Below are 18,726 nucleotides of genomic sequence, written 5' to 3'. Positions count from 1 at the left end.
TGTAAGGCTCACTATGAACTCTTAGATCCTCATTTTTAAACCTGGATTTCATGTCTTGAAAATATGTTGAACCATGAGAATTATGAGTCATAGTTAAGCCTTGCCTTGGTGAGAAATTTTAGGCCTATTATACATTATTCTTGCTTATTTTACATCCTTTTTTTTCCTTTTGGTTATGATAGCTTTACTTACCTATATCCCTATTCTCTATGCCTTATATTACTAACAACTTCCTCTATTCTATTTCATACATCATGAGCATTTCATCTTCCATCTCACATCTTCATCCTTTTATTTTTTCTTACACTTTAAAATCCATGCAAAATTTAGAGTGTAAAACCTAGGAATTCTTGTATTTTACCTTATGCTTTTAATTCCTTGCAAGACCATAGAATGTAAACTAGGCCAATGATGTAATAAGGACAATGGACTCTAATAATGTACACCGACACAAGCACCGACACATGCACACACATCACCTTAGGTATATAGCTAGAATATGCATGTTTAGATGTATGTTTAGGATTGTATGTTTAGATGAATGCCTAGGATTCATACTTAGAAAAAATCAATTTTCCAAAAAAATGTGAACAACATCACTCAAACCATTTTCTAAACAAACCTTGGGATCAAAATCCCATTGTAATTTTCCCTTTTATTTTCTTAATCAAATTTCAATGAAAAATAATCATACTTGACTTCTTTTGCAAAATGACTAATCAAACCCCACTCTTTTTCTTAAAATCTCATGCCCTTGAGGCCTCTCAATCTCCATTCTTCAAAATTCCATTTTCAAACTTAAAATCAACCAACAAAAAAAACAAAAAACATTTTTTGTAAGAGAACTACGGTGGATTTAATCCCTTAAACGGGTACGTAGGCAAGGAACAAAATTCCTTCAATTCAAATAAAATAAAAATCCAAAAAACATTCTTCTCCCTCCAATTTTTCACTTAGAATACCTTTAGGTTTAAATAAACGCTTTCAAATAGCATTTAAAAATAAAGCGCGCGCGTAGAAATTAAAGACGGTTCCTATAGGATACTATAGTCGTTATGGGTGCCTAACACCTTCCCGTAGCGAAAACAACTCACGGACCTCGATTCTCAAGGGTTTTGCTTACTTTTTCCCTTCCCAAGAAAAAAATAAGATATCACCGGTTAGAAAGGTTCAAACGTAATCAATGTTTGACACCCGAAAACCAAGATAAAACAAACAGCATATAAACTCTTTAAAGGAAGAAAACCCAATATCTCTTACTTTCATCAATTTGGATGTACATGTTACATTCTGAACAACAAGCTCTACCTAAAGAAATTTGATGCCAAGGCCCAAAGAGGAATCTTTTTAGGTTACTCTGAAAGGTCAAAGGCATACAGAGTGTATAATTCAGAAACACTCTGTGTTGAAGAATCTATGCACGTTAAATTTGATGACAAGGAGCTTGAAGATAAAACTTCAAAGCAAGGTGAAAGTTTTGCAGAGATACAGGTTCCTGAAGCTACTCCAGAACCTGATCAGATAGCTGAGTCTGAAGATAGTCCAGAAGCTGAACCCACATCAGAAGCGCAAGATGAAGCTGCTTCTGATGAAGCACAAGATGGCTCACATCAAGCAGATCCTCCCAGAAACACATTCAAACACAAGTCTTCACATCCTGAGGAGCTAATCATTGGAAACAAAGATAGTCCAAGAAGAACAAGATCACATTTCAGACAAGTAGAGTCAATGATTGGACTAATCTCAATGATTGAACCTACAACAGTTGATGAAGCACTTTCAGATGATGGATGGATCCTAGCTATGCAAGAAGAGTTGAATCAATTTCAAAGAAATGATGTGTGGGATCTGGTACCCAAACCTCAGCACAAGAACATTATTGGAACAAAATGGGTATTCAGAAACAAGCTGAATGAGCAAGGTGAAGTAACAAGAAACAAAGCCAGGCTTGTTGCACAAGGGTATAGTCAACAAGAAGGCATTGATTACACTGAAACGTTTGCTCCAGTTGCAAGATTGGAAGCAATCAGGTTACTTCTTTCCTATGCAGTTAATCATGGCATAATATTATATCAGATGGATGTCAAGAGTGCATTTCTCAATGGTGTCATAGAAGAAGAAGTGTATGTCAAGCAACCTCCTGGATTTGAGGATATTAAATATCCTGACCATGTTTTTAAACTGAAGAAATCACTATATGGCTTGAAACAAGCTCCCAGAGCTTGGTATGATAGACTAAGTAATTTCTTAATCAAGAATGATTTTAAAAGAGGACAGGTTGATACTACACTCTTCAGAAGGACCCTTGGGAAAGATATTCTTGTTGTGCAAATATATGTTGATGATATAATATTTGGTTCTACTAATGCATCTCTTTGCAAGGAATTTTCTGAGTTAATGCAGGATGAATTTGAAATGAGTATGATGGGAGAGCTGAAGTTCTTCCTTGGCATTCAAATCAATCAATGCAAAGATGGAGTCTATGTTCATCAATCAAAGTACACAAAGGAGCTTCTGAAGAAGTTCAAACTTGAAGATTGTAAAGTGATGAACACTCCAATGCATCCTACGTGCACCTTAAGCAAAGAAGATGAAGGAGCTAAAATAGATCAGAAGCTGTATAGAGGTATGATTGGTTCTTTGTTATACCTCACTGCATCTAGGCCAGATATTTTATTTAGCATATGCTTGTGTGCAAGATTCCAATCAGATCCTAGAGAATCTCATATGACTGCTGTCAAGGGAATCTTCAGGTATTTGAAAGGAACAACTAATCTTGGACTCCTTTATAGGAAATCCTTAGATTATAAGCTAATTAGATTCTGTGATGCTGATTATGCTGGTGATAGGATTGAAAGAAAGTCAACCAGTGGCAATTGTCAATTTTTGGGTGATAATCTTATATCCTGGGCTAGCAAAAGACAAACTACTATTGCTATGTCTACAGCAGAAGCAGAATACATTTCAGCTGCAAGTTGTTGTACACAACTTCTTTGGATGAAACATCAGTTGGAAGATTATCAGATAACTGCTAACAGTATTCCCATTTATTGTGATAATACTGCTGCTATTTGTTTGTCTAAAAATCCAATTTTGCATTCAAGAGCTAAGCACATTGAAATCAAACACCATTTTATCAGAGATTATGTTCAAAAAGGAATTTTAGATATACAATTCATTGATACTGAAAATCAATGGGCTGATATATTTACTAAGCCAACTGTTGAAAGATTTGATTTTATAAAGAAAAATTTGAACATGCACTATGTGTCTGATTAGATGTTTGCTTGCTCCTGAATAGGATTTTAGGTTCTGAAGTTAGTTCAGAAGCAGTAGTCCATCAGAAGCTCTTTATTGAGGTTCTGAGGAAAACTCGCTTCTGATGATGACGTCAGCATCTGAAGTCCAGAAGCTGGATTTATTGCTTTCGAATAGTTGAATTAGTGGAAACGTTGGGAGTTACTTTTTAAAAGTAACTTCTGGCCCACTAACTTGGTAGTTACTCTGTGAACTTCTTACGTGGCCTGTATGTGTTGGTGTATAACTAAAAGGGCAATGATGATTTAATAGCTTTGAAAGTACTTTTCACGCGCCCCCAATTTTGTCATTAATGTTATGTTTGTTTGTCTCTTTTGAATTGCAAACGTTTTCACTTTTAACACTTTGTCAATTCACACACTACTCACTCACAACAAACACATTTTGCTCTCAAACCTCTTGCGAAGTAAGCGCAAAAACCTTAGAACCCTAAATTCTCTAAATCTTCTTCAATCATCATCAAATGGCATCATCAAGCTCTAAAGTTTCAGAATCTACTTCAAGCAAGCAAGGCGCAACAGAATCTGGGTCAGTCTACAAAGAAAAGACTATGGATATTCCATGGAAATCCTTAATCGTCCAAGTAGAATCGCCAGTGGACTTCACCTCACTCAAGAAGTACGAAGTGGACATGGAAGGTTATGTAGAAACTCAGAAACTGACCGGTTACTTCAAGATGCTAAATGGGCCAACGTATGTGAACTTGGTCAAAGATTTCTGGTTAAGGGCTGAAATCTTCAATGGAAAACCTGTGAAGGTAGCAGATAAACAAGCTGGGTCGAAGAAAGGAAAAATGGAGATAGAGTTGAATCCCACTTCCTTCAGTAGCCTTGAGATAAGGTCTGAAGTGATGGGTATTCCCGTAACCATCACAGAGGAGATAATTGCTAAAGCTTGTAGAATGAATGCAGAAGGAAGGTTTCAAGAAATAGTTAAGAAGGATGATGTCCTGCTGCAAAGCTACTACAACACTCTTCTGGGTGGTAACAAAGATGCTAAGCCTTCAGAAATGGACATTCATCACAGGATGCTGGTGAAATTCTGCACTGATTGCTTCTTTCTAAGAGCAGGAGGATCTGACCAACCGAATCATCAACAGAAACTAGCAATCTACTTCATGGCCGTGCTTGAGAAGATTAATTTTCCCAGATATGTCATGGATTATCTCTGCTGGGCTATTAATGAAGGCACTGTCAAAGGAAGGAAACAAGTGCCCTGTGGAAGATTGTTATCAGAGATCTTTTATCAAGGAAGAGTGCTGGATTTCTTGAAAAAGACAAGGGATGCTTCTGATAAATGCTTCGAAGTTTCTACTGCTGAGAAGACTATCAGTAGCAAGACATTACATTCTATGCATGTTTTCAAGACAGCTCCTAAAGATGAGAAGTGGTTGGAGATGACCACAGAAGAAACTGATATTATCAGGGACTTTCCTTCCATCTTTAAGGAGAGTAAACCTGAACACTTAGCTAAATTAGTAGCTGAGTACATCTTGGAGGAAGATGCAAGCTCTCGGGGGGAAGCTGCTCTTGCTAAAGGGAAAGGCAAGAAGGCCAAGGCAGTTGCTGCGTCAGAAACTGTTTCTGATGCACCTAAAGGAAAGAGAGCCAGAACTAGTTCAGAATCTGATGCTGCTCCTACTAAAGGAAAGAGGGCCAGAACTAGTACTGAGTCAGAAGCTGCTGTTGCTAAAACTGAAAAGCAAAAAGTTGCTAAGTCTGAAGCTATACCTGTTTCTGTCAAGGATAAAGGAAAGATGCAGAAAGTTGGTGCTGCTTCTATTCCTCAGAAAAGAAGAAAAGGTAAGGCAGATTTGGTAATCACCGAAGAGCAGCTGGAGGAAGCTCTTAAAGAAATAGAGAAAGAAGAGGCTGAGCCCAAGCTGAAGAAGAAGAAGGCTCCCCTTCAACTTGTGAGTCCTATGGTTGAGATGACTCCAAGAATGAAAAGGATGGCAGATGAACGTGCTTCTGATATTTTATCAAGCAAAAAGGAACGACAAGCACAATACATTCAACAAAGAGATGACAAGCTCAAGGCTTTAGGTATGGAAGATTGTGATAGGTACTTCAAAGAGAAATTGGCCGAAGTAAGAAAAATTGCTGGTAAGACTGATGAAGACAACGAGGAAGAAGAAATGATGATCATTTTTGAAGATGCTTCGGAAGATGGAACTTCAGAAGCAGTAGGTAACTCAGCAATGTTATCTAAGGTACCTCAAGTTTCTCACACATCCTCTATTCCTTCTGAAGACACTTCCTTTCTAGATCACCTAGAAAGTCATTATCTAGGTGAACTACCTCAATTTAACTTTAACTCCACCTCACAAAGAGCCTCTGAGACAACTCCAGAAGCAACTGCTTCTGATAACGTTGTTTCAGAAGACCCCCCACAACAAAAACCTTCACCAGTAAAAGCCTTTTCACCCTCTCAATCTTCACCCCCTACAACTTCATCACCCCCACAACAACAACCAACTGTTCCTGAACTATCTGTTCCTGAACAAGTCTCTCCTCAAAAGACCGTTCCTGAACATACTGTTCCTGAACAACCAGTTACTAAACCTACTACTGAACCTGAACCTGAAACTGCCGCTCCTGAACACATTGTTCCTGAGCTAACTTCTGAGGATGATCAAAATGATCATGCCTCTGATATGGTAGTTGACCCCACTCCTGACCAACCATCAACCTGCCAATCCGTAACTACAAATGACCAATCATCACCAAACCTACCAATTATTCCCTTAGCCCCTCCAAAACCCTCTAAACAACCTTCACCTCCCACCATATACCTGGATTCTCAAGTTCTAAAGGATGTGTGGGAAGATATTGCTTCTGAAGTTCTCAGACTGATAGCAAGTAGAAATGACCTGGGTCATACAATAAGCTATCAGAAGCAATGGAGAAGGATCAAGGAAAGGGTCGTCAACCTAATTTCAGCGCTGCATGATTCCTGTATTGAGGCTCAAGAGCAAGCCAAGCAGAAGCTGGAAGATTGGTTGAATGGCATAGAAGAGAATACTGGAGATGTTGAAGTTCTTGGTACTTGGGTGAAGACTCCACTCAGTATCAGAGGCAAAGCACCTGATGAATTCCTGCCTAAGGAACTGCATCTGAGTATTCCTTCTGAGATCCTAGAGAAGATTGATGCACCTAACCTGGCTCTAGCTCAGGAGAACAAAGTGCTCAAGGAAGAAAATGAGAGGCTGGAAACAGAGCTAATAGAGCAAAAGCTGAAGATATCAAAGTTGGAAGCTGACATGCAAGAAGCCAAGATCAGAGAAGACAACTACAGAAGAGATATGGACAAGAAGTATGCTGATGTTCAAGAGCTTCTGAAGAAGATTTTAGAGAAATAAGTCAAACCCATAGTTGCACACTTTTAGCTTATTTTTCTGTCTTTTTAGGTTTTTGATACTCTATGTTCATTTCTGCTTCTGATTTCTTTCGCTTCTGATATTAGATGCTTCTGAATTTTTCCTGCTTCTGAAAATCCTTAACTGTTTATACCTTGTGTGTTTTTATTTGCTTTGATAATAATGCTTGCTATGCTTGTTCATTTAATCTTTGAAGATGGTTAATATGCTTTAAAATGATTTAAATTATGCTCTGAACCTTTAATCTTATGTTTTTCTCATCTCTTCTTTTTGTTTATGTCTTTTTGCTAATGACAAAAGGGGGAGTATATGTGATAGTATTTAAAGGCTCTGAGCCCCATTAATTAATGTTTGAAATTTTTGAACATTTCTATCTCTTTTTATCGGTGTATCAAAAAGGGGGAGTATCAAATTTCAAATAACAATTAATTGAACCATTCTTCTTATCTATAAGTCAATTCTTTCAATTTTTTTTAGCTCTGATATTATTGTGCGAAAAATGAATTTAATTAACTTGGATAGAACTTAGGGGGAGCTTACAAACCTCACCTTAAAGACTATCAGACTCAGGGGGAGTTAGAGCTTACAAACCTCAGAACCCCAAGGTCAACTTGTTAATTAGATTAACAACAATTGATCAATTTTAAATACTATCGTTTGTCATCATCAAAAAGGGGGAGATTGTTGGAACAAAATATGTTTAACAATGAACCTTAAAGAGTTTTGATGATAACAAGGTATTAAAAATTGTAAATTGGACTAGCTAATATTTGTTCAAGTGTACAGGACCACAGATAAAAAGTTACATCATTAATTGGTTCTGAATGAGCAAATAAAGAGCAAAAGAAAATGAAGCTTAGGTGATTCTGAAGGCAATACGCTCCTGAAAGTAAAAGCGCTCCTGAAGTCAAGCTGCTCCTGAAGAAATAGCGCTCCTGAAGAATAGTGCTCCTGAAGACAAGAGGTCCAGAAGCCACATTATCAGAAGCTGGATCATCAGAAGCTGAAGAAGCTGCACCATCAGAAGCTGCAGAAGCTGCATCATCAGAAGCTGCCTCATCAGAAGTCATTTCACCAGAAGCTGAAGATCAACTGGATTTGCAAAAGATTCAAAGATTGAAGAATCTACATTGCAAAAGCTGTCTATTGGATTCGAAAACATAGCAGAAAATTAGTGGAACATTGCAACGGTCATTTCAAAGGTGTTTGAAGGCATGTGCTTGCAATTTGGACGAAAGCGTTGACATTGTACTATTGTACGAATTGTACAACCACGTTCTCCACTTCTCTGTTTTGTGTCCACGCTACAAGACAAGAAAATAGCTCCAGAATACAGCTTCGCCTGCATAGATGTTCCTTTGGATAAGGAATGGATTTCAAATTGGTTCTTCATAGGACAACAACCAAATCAGGCAAAAGATCATTGGTGAAAGATCAAGCTTCAACAACGACTCTTTGGTGCGCTGGCAATTTCACAACGTCTCTTTCACACCTCTATATAAAGGAGTGAAGACTTAGAGTTTTGGTAATGCAAGAACGCTGAACGAAAGACTCACAACATTTTTACAAGTGGCAAACCTCTGCTGAAATTGTTCTGCATTCACTTAGAATTTCTGTGTCTTAAAGTCATATCTTAGAAATTCTTAAGTCCATTGAGTCTGTATCTGATTTGTATTGTGAGCACCTCTGATTGTATATCAAGTGTTCAACCTTAAACAATTTTCTGTGTAATTTTGTTTAGTTAGGAAGTCTCTTGCAATTGTGCTTGAGCAGGAAGTCTCTTGACTGTGTTCTTGAGCAAAGGAAGTCTCTAGCTTGTGTGCTTGAGCAAAGGAAGTCTCTTGCTTGTGTGCTTGAGCAATTGTAATCAGATATTACTCTTAGTGAAATCTCCTTGGAAGTGCAAGGGGGACTGGACTACTTCCGGATTGTGGAAGGAACCAGTATAATTGCTTTGTGTTGTTCTTCTTCTCTCTCTCTGTTTTATTCCGCTGCATTTAGATTCTGATCATCACTTCAGAAGTTGTCTCACTTAGCTTCTGATCAGTGTATTCAGTTGTTTAGGAGAAACGAAGAATTTTTCAAAACACAATTCAACCCCCCTTCTTGTGTTTTCTCACCTTCACATTTTACTATACTTTTTCTTATATTTGAGACCATCAATTTTATTTTTTATTTTTTTGTTTCTTACATTTGAGACCGGAGGAAGTATATATTATGCTGAATAATCATCATGCTTAATAATAATAAAATGCGACCCGATAAAAAATAGAAGAGGAATGAATATACTCATATACATTGAGTATTAAACAAAAACCAATATGGAAACGCTTGCTCCGATCTACCTTATTTATAAGCAAAAAATATCTTAATCTTTTGGTCTCAAATATAAATAAAAGCCAACAAATTCAACTATTAACGTCTTTATTTCAAAAGGGTTTCGCTAATACGTGCCCTAAAGACACTTGTTAAGGATTCAAATATAGAAATGATTTATAAATTTTACGTAAAAAAAGTTACTTTTTAAATTTTCTGTGTGTTGATTGCATCATTTCCAAGATAAATTTCATTTCTTGACTTCTTAACGTTAGCATATACCATTTCAAAAATACTTGTTCTTCCAAATTCAACTACATGTACTCATGTACACCCTCCGGTCACTATTATAAGCAAAATTTCATTTTTTAGATTCATTCAATAAATGATGTATGTGGTTTATTTAATGGACCACATACATCATTTATTGAATGAACCTAAAAAGTAGATTTTTGCTTATAATAGTGACCGGAGGGTGTACCTCTTAGTCAAAACTCAACATCTCATTTAATTGGCCGGTGAAATTCCCTAACTTCTGATAATGATTACTACTCCCTCTGTCCCTATAACTAAGCCCCCATTTGACTTTATTTTTGCCCCTAAATGTAAACACATTTTCAAATTACTAGATGCATTTATTAATTTCTTCCTAAACATATCCCTAATTAATAGTATTAAGGCTTAATACATCATTTGGTCCCTTGTAACACCCATACTAGACGTATCTAGAAAGTCTAGCATGTGTATTAGTTTAGTACTGGATACATTAAAAATTTACAACTACAAATGAATATATATACAACCAAATGCGTTCGTACATAATAATACAACTCAACTTTTCTAAAGTATATTAGATGCATCCTTGAATATCCACATCGTCCCGCAGCGGTACGAACGAACACTTGTCGCATCATCCATTCGGCTACTAGCTTGCTAATCCAACCTGTTTATCTGAAACAAATAAGGATTGGGATGAGACATAATGTCTCAGTGAGTTCCCCTAAATCCTAGGCTATAGGTAACCTCAGGGGAAACCTACGGTCACCACGTGCCTACATTACAACCTGACGGTTGATTATACGTGTGTGGGGACTTGCATACTTAGACGGTAGTGCATACTAGAGCCGTCTTAATCTTATCTTAACTTGTTATAGGCTTCACTTCCTATACGTGTCATGGCGATCGAGGGGAAATCTAAGACCGCATTGCCAAGAATACGCTCTACGTATCGAGGCCTAAAAATAACATATCATGACACTAATCTAAACCGGACGATTAGGGGAAACCTAAGATCGTCATCGGTATCACGTTCTTTACTTTCTCTAATCCATGCCTTGTACTTATCATGTAGCATCTAATGCTCTTGTTCTTGAACATAAACGTGCATGGAGTCATTTTCGCATAATCATAAACATAACATACATATTCGTATCTAAGTTCATTCATCATGTTAGCGTTGAACATACAAACATTATCTTGATTCATTTTACGGAGAGCCCCGGGGTGGAGTAAACCCGAGTACAATCCCATACATACCGAAAATACCTAGCTAAGGTAATCGGACTCCCTCAGTAACGTGCGGGCCCCTCTCGAAAGAAGCTTATCCTGTTCTCACGTTACCTACGTCTTACTTACTCATTTACCACGGATCCTTAAACGATCCTAAGTGTGATAAACTACACATACATATCATGGTCTTAACATTCATAAACATTCATGAAAGGTTTCTAACCTATACATGCATACTCGTTTACCTCGGATCCGGGGTCGATCCGATTAGTAGTAAACTACCTCTATATTCATTCATATTCATATCTATTCATAAGTGAAGAGTTTGCTATCAATTCACGGCTTATCTTACATACCTAATCATTCTTTGTCACGTGCGAAGAGAATATACTTCGCGTCTTAACCTACATAAGGTTCATGCTTAACTTCTAGTTCTCGACAAGCTATATCGAGGCTCTACTTTAATCCCTTTCTTAATTCATTGCTACCCGAGTAATATCGGCTTAAACTCTCTTAATTCACTCTTGCCATTCATGTTAAGTTTGCCATGATTTTCATTTCAAAAATCGTTTGATGTTATGTGCATTGCCTAGATGTTGTTTTAGGGTTATAAAGTCATAAAACGTTGAAAGAAAGGCTTCGGAATGCACCACCGACCCTAGGATGGACCAACAAGCCAAAGCATGTTGGCCAAAACCAGAGGGCTGCGCTAATAGCTCAGCTGGGGCGTGGCTCATCCTGAAGAATTTCGCTATTACCGTAGATTTCGCTAATAGCGTATCTCTTCGGGTCTGTGGTACAAAATTTTCAGTTTTAACCCAAAACTTGTTCAGTTTGATCCTGCAATGCACCATAATCATCCAGCAACATATATATACATTTATAAACATATTTCATGGCAATATAACATCAAATCAACAAGAATTTATCAAAAGTCCATTAGGGTCCTAAACCTCTCATAAACATAAATCAATGCTTTCTAACATGAATTTACACAACCAAAGGTAGGTAAACTATCTATGGAACTCACCTAATCATGTTTCTTGCATCTATTCAAGCTTCAAGCCCAAACCCTAGGTTTTGATCCAATTCTTGATCCTTAGCTTTCAAACCAAACCATGCTTTAATGCTCTTCTTTATGTGTTTCTTGCTTGCTAAGCTGCCTTAATCCATGCTTGATCATGACTTGGAAGAAGTTTGGATGATTTAAAGTGAAGAGAGAGGGCGTGGGTTAGAGAGAAGGAGGAGAGAACTCTTTCTCTCAAAACCTAGAGAGAGAAAGTAGAAGAAATTATGAGGTTTTCACCCCCAAAATCACTTATATACTCCCTTGCGCGAGTTACTTAAATGCCCTTCGTCTCAGTCGTGTTTATCTGACCCTGATACTTAACTCATGCTTAACTGATATTACTTATAAATATCTTCCATCATACTTAACTTTCTTCATCATAATCACTTTCCATGAATCTTAGTCCTCTGATACATTTAACAGATGAAATTTCCCATTAGCTGACGAGCGGGATATTACACTCTACCCCCCTTAAAAAAATTTCGTCCTCAAAATTTAGAAATCATCTACAAACATCGCAACTATAATCTGCCTCCTTTGGTTTTGATTACATAAAGTCTGATCAAACTCACTCCTAAGATTGAAGTATACTTTCCTTATCAATACATGTAATTCTTCCTCTTTCTTATTCTACATATAATTGAATATGGTCTCTTCAATCTCACTATCTTTATAAAAATTACCGAACTGTCTTAAAACATCATGTTTGAAACACGCTCTTTCTACAAGTGGACTGATTGTCCTGAATCCATAATTTATCTACTGAGCATAACCATGCATCTAGGTGACCTTTCATCTGACAATCTATTAACCAATCTTGAGGTTTGCACGCTCTTAAACTTTCTACTAAATCCATTTACACATGCATTGGACACTCTAAGCACAAATCTGTGCATCCCGTAGGACATTAGTATCACATGAACATCGTCGTTTCCTCATAAAACCTTATCTTCTATAGTTTGCACACATTCTAATACGGTTTCTTGTTAGTTAATAACGATACATCATTCTAGCATTTTGTTTTCTAAAATTTCTAAACTCTGGTACATAGGTCCTTGGAACGAATAGATACATGACTAGGAAAAATATCATTTTAAAACTGAGTCTATACTAGTACTGCAGAACCTCAGGACGAGTCTCTATATCTGAAAAAGGTTTTACGACTCTCCTTCACACTTGCCTCTAGCGAGTTGGTCCTGAAGTCTGTACTTCTTAAGTGAGCTTACTCGCTTTCGACGTATCTCATCAGTTTTAACAATGTGAAATTTCATGTTTTTAAAATAAACATCGTTCCCAAGTTCCTCAATACCAATCTTAACTCTAAAAATTATAAAATCATGGCTTGACACCATTCTAGAAAGTACCGTTATCACCTAACAAGTATGGTATAAAATGATATGTGCTTCTCCGTGCATATCTCATGAATTGTATTCTTTTATCACATCACAAATTCTTTCTGACTGGCCAACAACTCTTCTGCGCATTCGACATCACCAAAAAAGGCAACCCGATTAATCCATCTGTGTAACTCTAGTCTTTCTCATCTTACCTGAGTGAAGATGCTTTCTTTAAACTTTTACTTTAATCATTACTAGCTGCATAAGCATCTATACTTACTTAACATAACGAGAACTCCTCGCTTTCCACATAATACTTCCCACTGAAATGGTATTTCTATCTCGAACATTTTTTCACAAAGATTCTTACTACAAAATTCCATGTTCCAAGGCTACTTTCGCAACTTAAGTAATTAACTTCCGTTGCGCTACTCTGATTCCCACCGGTTGGCTTCAACCAATACTCTGATCCGTTGAGACAAGTGAACTTTATTCTTCTTCTATCCCTACATTACTATCTGCTTGAACTCTGCTCGATACTTCTATGTTGCATGCTACTCTGCAACCTCGCTCTACTCCTTGCTGCTAAGATTGAATCTTGGGGAAACTTACCTCTGGACATATCAATGTCATACTTATTCTTATTCCCGAGCAACTTAACTCAAGGAGCACATCTTTGCTATTACATACCTACTATTCCATGAATCGCTCTTACATCTTCCCATGGTAGACTCATCTTGCACTCAGACATACTTCCTAATGCATCTAACATTGTATCTTCGTATCTCGCATACTATGTTTTGCTCAATCCTTCCTATGCTTGCTCGTTAATTTTTCTTTCTAATAAAATTTCGTAAATTAGCACACGGGTCATTGACGTTGATGATTTACAACTATATATATAAAACATATACTAAATCTAGGTCCCAGTCGTTACTCTAAAATCCCAGGACGAGTTGATAACACGTATGTGTCATCAAATCTTAGTCCTAGTGAGTTTAGCCCAAACTACGCGAGTCCTAACATACCGGTACCTACAAAATTTCATTTTGAATTTCAAAAATGTCAACTTCAATCACCCATATGCGTATGTCTTTCTAAAATCATATAAATTTTACAACTTAGCATCCTGACGAGCCTTCGCAAGTCAATCAAGCAAAACATAGATTCGAGGGGTACTCATAACTTTGCGAAATCCGACATCCTTGTGATTTCGTACGACTCTGCACCATTTAACTTCTTGCTTCATGCTTTCACATCTGTGACTTCCATTCTAGATACTGGTGCCTCTAAACTCTTGGTCTAAACTCATTCTTATCCCTTGACACATTATCTTCCAAAGTCACGTTAAACCGAATCGATTTCCGCTGATGGTTGCCCATGCCCCTTTCCCTTTTTGAAAACTTTAAGATATGATATGCATTCGTTACTTGTTGTTATAAAAGTTTTTGTCGCATAAAAGTTTGTGAAAACAACTCCCCAAGTCACTGCAAATCCTGGAGACAAACTGACAGTTTTCGGAAACCAAAAACTTTGCCCCAGGTTTGCTATCGGCGAGTTTCTTCAGCTTAATTTTCCGGAAAAACATTCTTTGAACGAAAATTCTTATTTCTCAAGTAACCTAATGCACATCATTCTTTACTTGCATCGTAAGATATTCTATATCATATGCATGGCACATGTCAAGCTATTTCGATACAATCCTCGGCACTTTAGAAATTAATGCCTCGTTCCTGATAACATAAAACTTTCATTAAATCCTTTTCTACTACGAGTAGCTTACTTCTCTGCGTTGCCGCTTAACGTAGCTTCCCAAACACTAGAACCTTGTTCACTTTGAACATTCAAGTCCTTAACTTCAATAACATAACACTATCGAATGACCCTTCTCATCATTGCCTTACATTCCCAGAGGATTCATACTTCTTACTTGTTTAGTTCACCGGCCACCTACTGGCACAATCAACTTCTTACTAATACTCATTCCGAGTTCTTACTTCTGAGTCCACACTTTCCGGTGCATCTTCATCACATACTTCGTTCCTCCTGGGTCCTATTCAGCTCTCAGGCATCCGTTCTAATCGTCGAATGCTAAATTGAGTTGATCAGGCTCAACTAACATCAACAACTAGAACATTTACCCGGAACCCAATGGTCCCGCTACCTTTGTTGTAACTTAATGACCCAAGGCACGATCTGAATCGACCTGCTCTGATACCAAATGTAACACCCATACTAGACGTATCTAGAAAGTCTAGCATGTGTATTAGTTTAGTACTGGATACATTAAAAATTTACAACTACGAATGAATATATATACAACCAAATGCGTTCGTACATAATAATACAACTCAACTTTTCTAAAGTATATTAGATGCATCCTTGAATATCCACATCGTCCCGCAGCGGTACGAACGAACACTTGTCGCATCATCCATTCGGCTACTAGCTTGCTAATCCAACCTGTTTATCTGAAACAAATAAGGATTGGGATGAGACATAATGTCTCAGTGAGTTCCCCTAAATCCTAGGCTATAGGTAACCTCAGGGGAAACCTACGGTCACCACGTGCCTACATTACAACCTGACGGTTGATTATACGTGTGTGGGGACTTGCATACTTAGACGGTAGTGCATACTAGAGCCGTCTTGATCTTATCTTAACTTGTTATAGGCTTCACTTCCTATACGTGTCATGGCGATCGAGGGGAAATCTAAGACCGCATTGCCAAGAATACGCTCTACGTATCGAGGCCTAAAAATAACATATCATGACACTAATCTAAACCGGACGATTAGGGGAAACCTAAGATCGTCATCGGTATCACGTTCTTTACTTGATCTAATCCATGCCTTGTACTTATCATGTAGCATCTAATGCTCTTGTTCTTGAACATAAACGTGCATGGAGTCATTTTCGCATAATCATAAACATAACATACATATTCGTATCTAAGTTCATTCATTATGTTAGCGTTGAACATACAAACATTATCTTGATTCATTTTACGGAGAGCCCCGTGGTGGAGTAAACCCGAGTACAATCCCATACATACCGAAAATACCTAGCTAAGGTAATCGGACTCCCTCAGTAACGTGCGGGCCCCTCTCGAAAGAAGCTTATCCCGTTCTCACGTTACCTACGTCTTACTTACTCATTTACCACGGATCCTTAAGCGATCCTAAGTGTGATAAACTACACATACATATCATGGTCTTAACATTCATAAACATTCATGAAAGTTTTCTAACCTATACATGCATACTCGTTTACCTCGGATCCGGGGTCGATCCGATTAGTAGTAAACTACCTCTATATTCATTCATATTCATATCTATTCATAAGTGAAGAGTTTGCTATCAATTCACGGCTTATCTTACATACCTAATCATTCTTAGTCACGTGCGAAGAGAATATACTTCGCGTCTTAACCTACATAAGGTTCATGCTTAACTTCTAGTTCTCGACAAGCTATATCGAGGCTCTACTTTAATCCCTTTCTTAATTCATTGCTACCCGAGTAATATCGGCTTAAACTCTCTTAATTCACTCTTGCCATTCATGTTAAGTTTGCCATGATTTTCATTTCAAAAATCGTTTGATGTTATGTGCATTGCCTAGATGTTGTTTTAGGGTTATAAAGTTATAAAACGTTGAAAGAAAGGCTTCGGAATGCACCACCGACCCTAGGATGGACCAACAAGCCAAAGCATGTTGGCCAAAACCAGAGGGCTGCGCTGATAGCTCAGCTGGGGCGTGGCTCATCCTGAAGAATTTCTCTATTAGCGTAGATTTCGCTAATAGCGTAGCTCTTCGGGTCTGTGGTACAAAATTTTCAGTTTTAACCCAAAACTTGTTCAGTTTGATCCTGCAATGCACCATAATCATCCAGCAACATATATATACATTTATAAACATATTTCATGGCAATATAATATCAAATCAACAAGAATTTATCAAAAGTCCATTAGGGTCCTAAACCTCTCATAAACATAAATCAATGCTTTCTAACATGAATTTACACAACCAAAGGTAGGTAAACTATCTATGGAACTCACCTAATCATGTGTCTTGCATCTATTCAAGCTTCAAGCCCAAACCCTAGGTTTTTATCCAATTCTTGATCCTTAGCTTTCAAACCAAACCATGCTTTAATCCTCTTCTTTATGTGTTTCTTGCTTGCTAAGCTGCCTTAATCCATGCTTGATCATGACTTGGAAGAAGTTTGGATGATTTAAAGTGAAGAGAGAGGGCGTGGGTTAGAGAGAAGGAGGAGAGAACTCTTTCTCTCAAAACCTAGAGAGAGAAAGTAGAAGAAATTATGAGGTTTTCACCCCCAAAATCACTTATATACTCCCTTGCGCGAGTTACTTAAATGCCCTTCGTCTCAGTCGTGTTTATCTGACCCTGATACTTAACTCATGCTTAACTGATATTACTTATAAATATCTTCCGTCATACTTAACTTTCTTCATCATAATCACTTTCCATGAATCTTAGTCCTCTGATACATTTAACATATGAAATTTCCCATTAGCTGACGAGCGGGATATTACATCCCTTAATTTATTTTTCGTTTTCACTTTGGTCCCCAAACTATAAAGTGTCTCAATTTGGTCCCATAAATCTTTTGTCGTTGCCTCTTTTGGTCCTCTCTGTTAGTTTTTAACAGCAAAAGTATAAGGTGAACCATATTTAAAGGTGGTTCACCATAGACCGTATTAAATTTTTAAATTTTAACCATTTGATTTTTTTCTTTAAAAGAGGACCGTTGAATTATGTAAGGTGTATTGTACTTTACTGTGAACCAATAACACCTAATATTTTTCTCACTTTCTTCATCTTCTTCATCTTCATCAAAACCATCCAAATAAACCCAGAAAAAAAAAATCCAGAAAAAAAAAGATAAAATATATTCAACAATTAATCACAAATCCATTTTCTCTGATGTTTCCTCCTCCTTCATCTTCATCGCTATTCAATCTTTTGTTCCATCCTTCTCCTTTGAAACAACAACAGCAAGAACATAAAAAACAAATTTCCCAAATCAAAACCCTTTTCTCAATTATTAATATAGGAAAATAGCTGTTTTCATTGATAATATGAGTACATTATATACATCAAGTTGCTATCATTCTCTTAATGACTAATGAATAGAAAATGAATACAAAATGAATGACTAATTAATACAAATGAATACCTATTAATATTCTTTTAATAATAAAATTACATGACTAAGTAACACATATTCTATCACTCCCCCGCAGTTGATGCGGGAGGTTGTCGAACACTGAGACTGTCCCTAAAATCTTGAAATAAAACCAACGGGAGACCCTTAGTGAAGATATCTGCAATTTGATAGTGGGATGGAACATGTAGGACGCGGATGTCTCCACGAACTACTTTTTCACGAACAAAATGAATGTCCATTTCGATATGTTTTGTGCGCTGGTGCTGGACGGGATTTCCGGATAGATATATGGCAATATCATTATCACAATAAACTAAAGTAGCCTTGTGAATGGGGACATGTAATTCCAAAAGCAAGTTTCGTAACCAACAAGATTCAGAAACCACATTGGCAACTCCTCGATATTCTGCTTCAGCACTTGAACGAGATAAAGTAGGCTGTCGTTTGGAAGACCATGAAAGTAAGTTGTCACCAAGAAATACACAGTAACCAGAGGTGGATCGTCTGGTATCTGGGCAACCTCCCCAATCTGCATCTGTGTAAGCAATCAATGATGATGTAGAAGAAGAGTAAAGTTGCAGCCCATACTCACGTGTGCCTTGAATA

The sequence above is a fragment of the Medicago sativa genome, chromosome 8 (assembly GCF_051527215.1).
Source record: "Medicago sativa cultivar Bolivia chromosome 8, Bolivia_mono, whole genome shotgun sequence".
NCBI lineage: Eukaryota > Viridiplantae > Streptophyta > Magnoliopsida > Fabales > Fabaceae > Medicago > Medicago sativa.
This window is presented reverse-complemented; position numbering follows the sequence as displayed.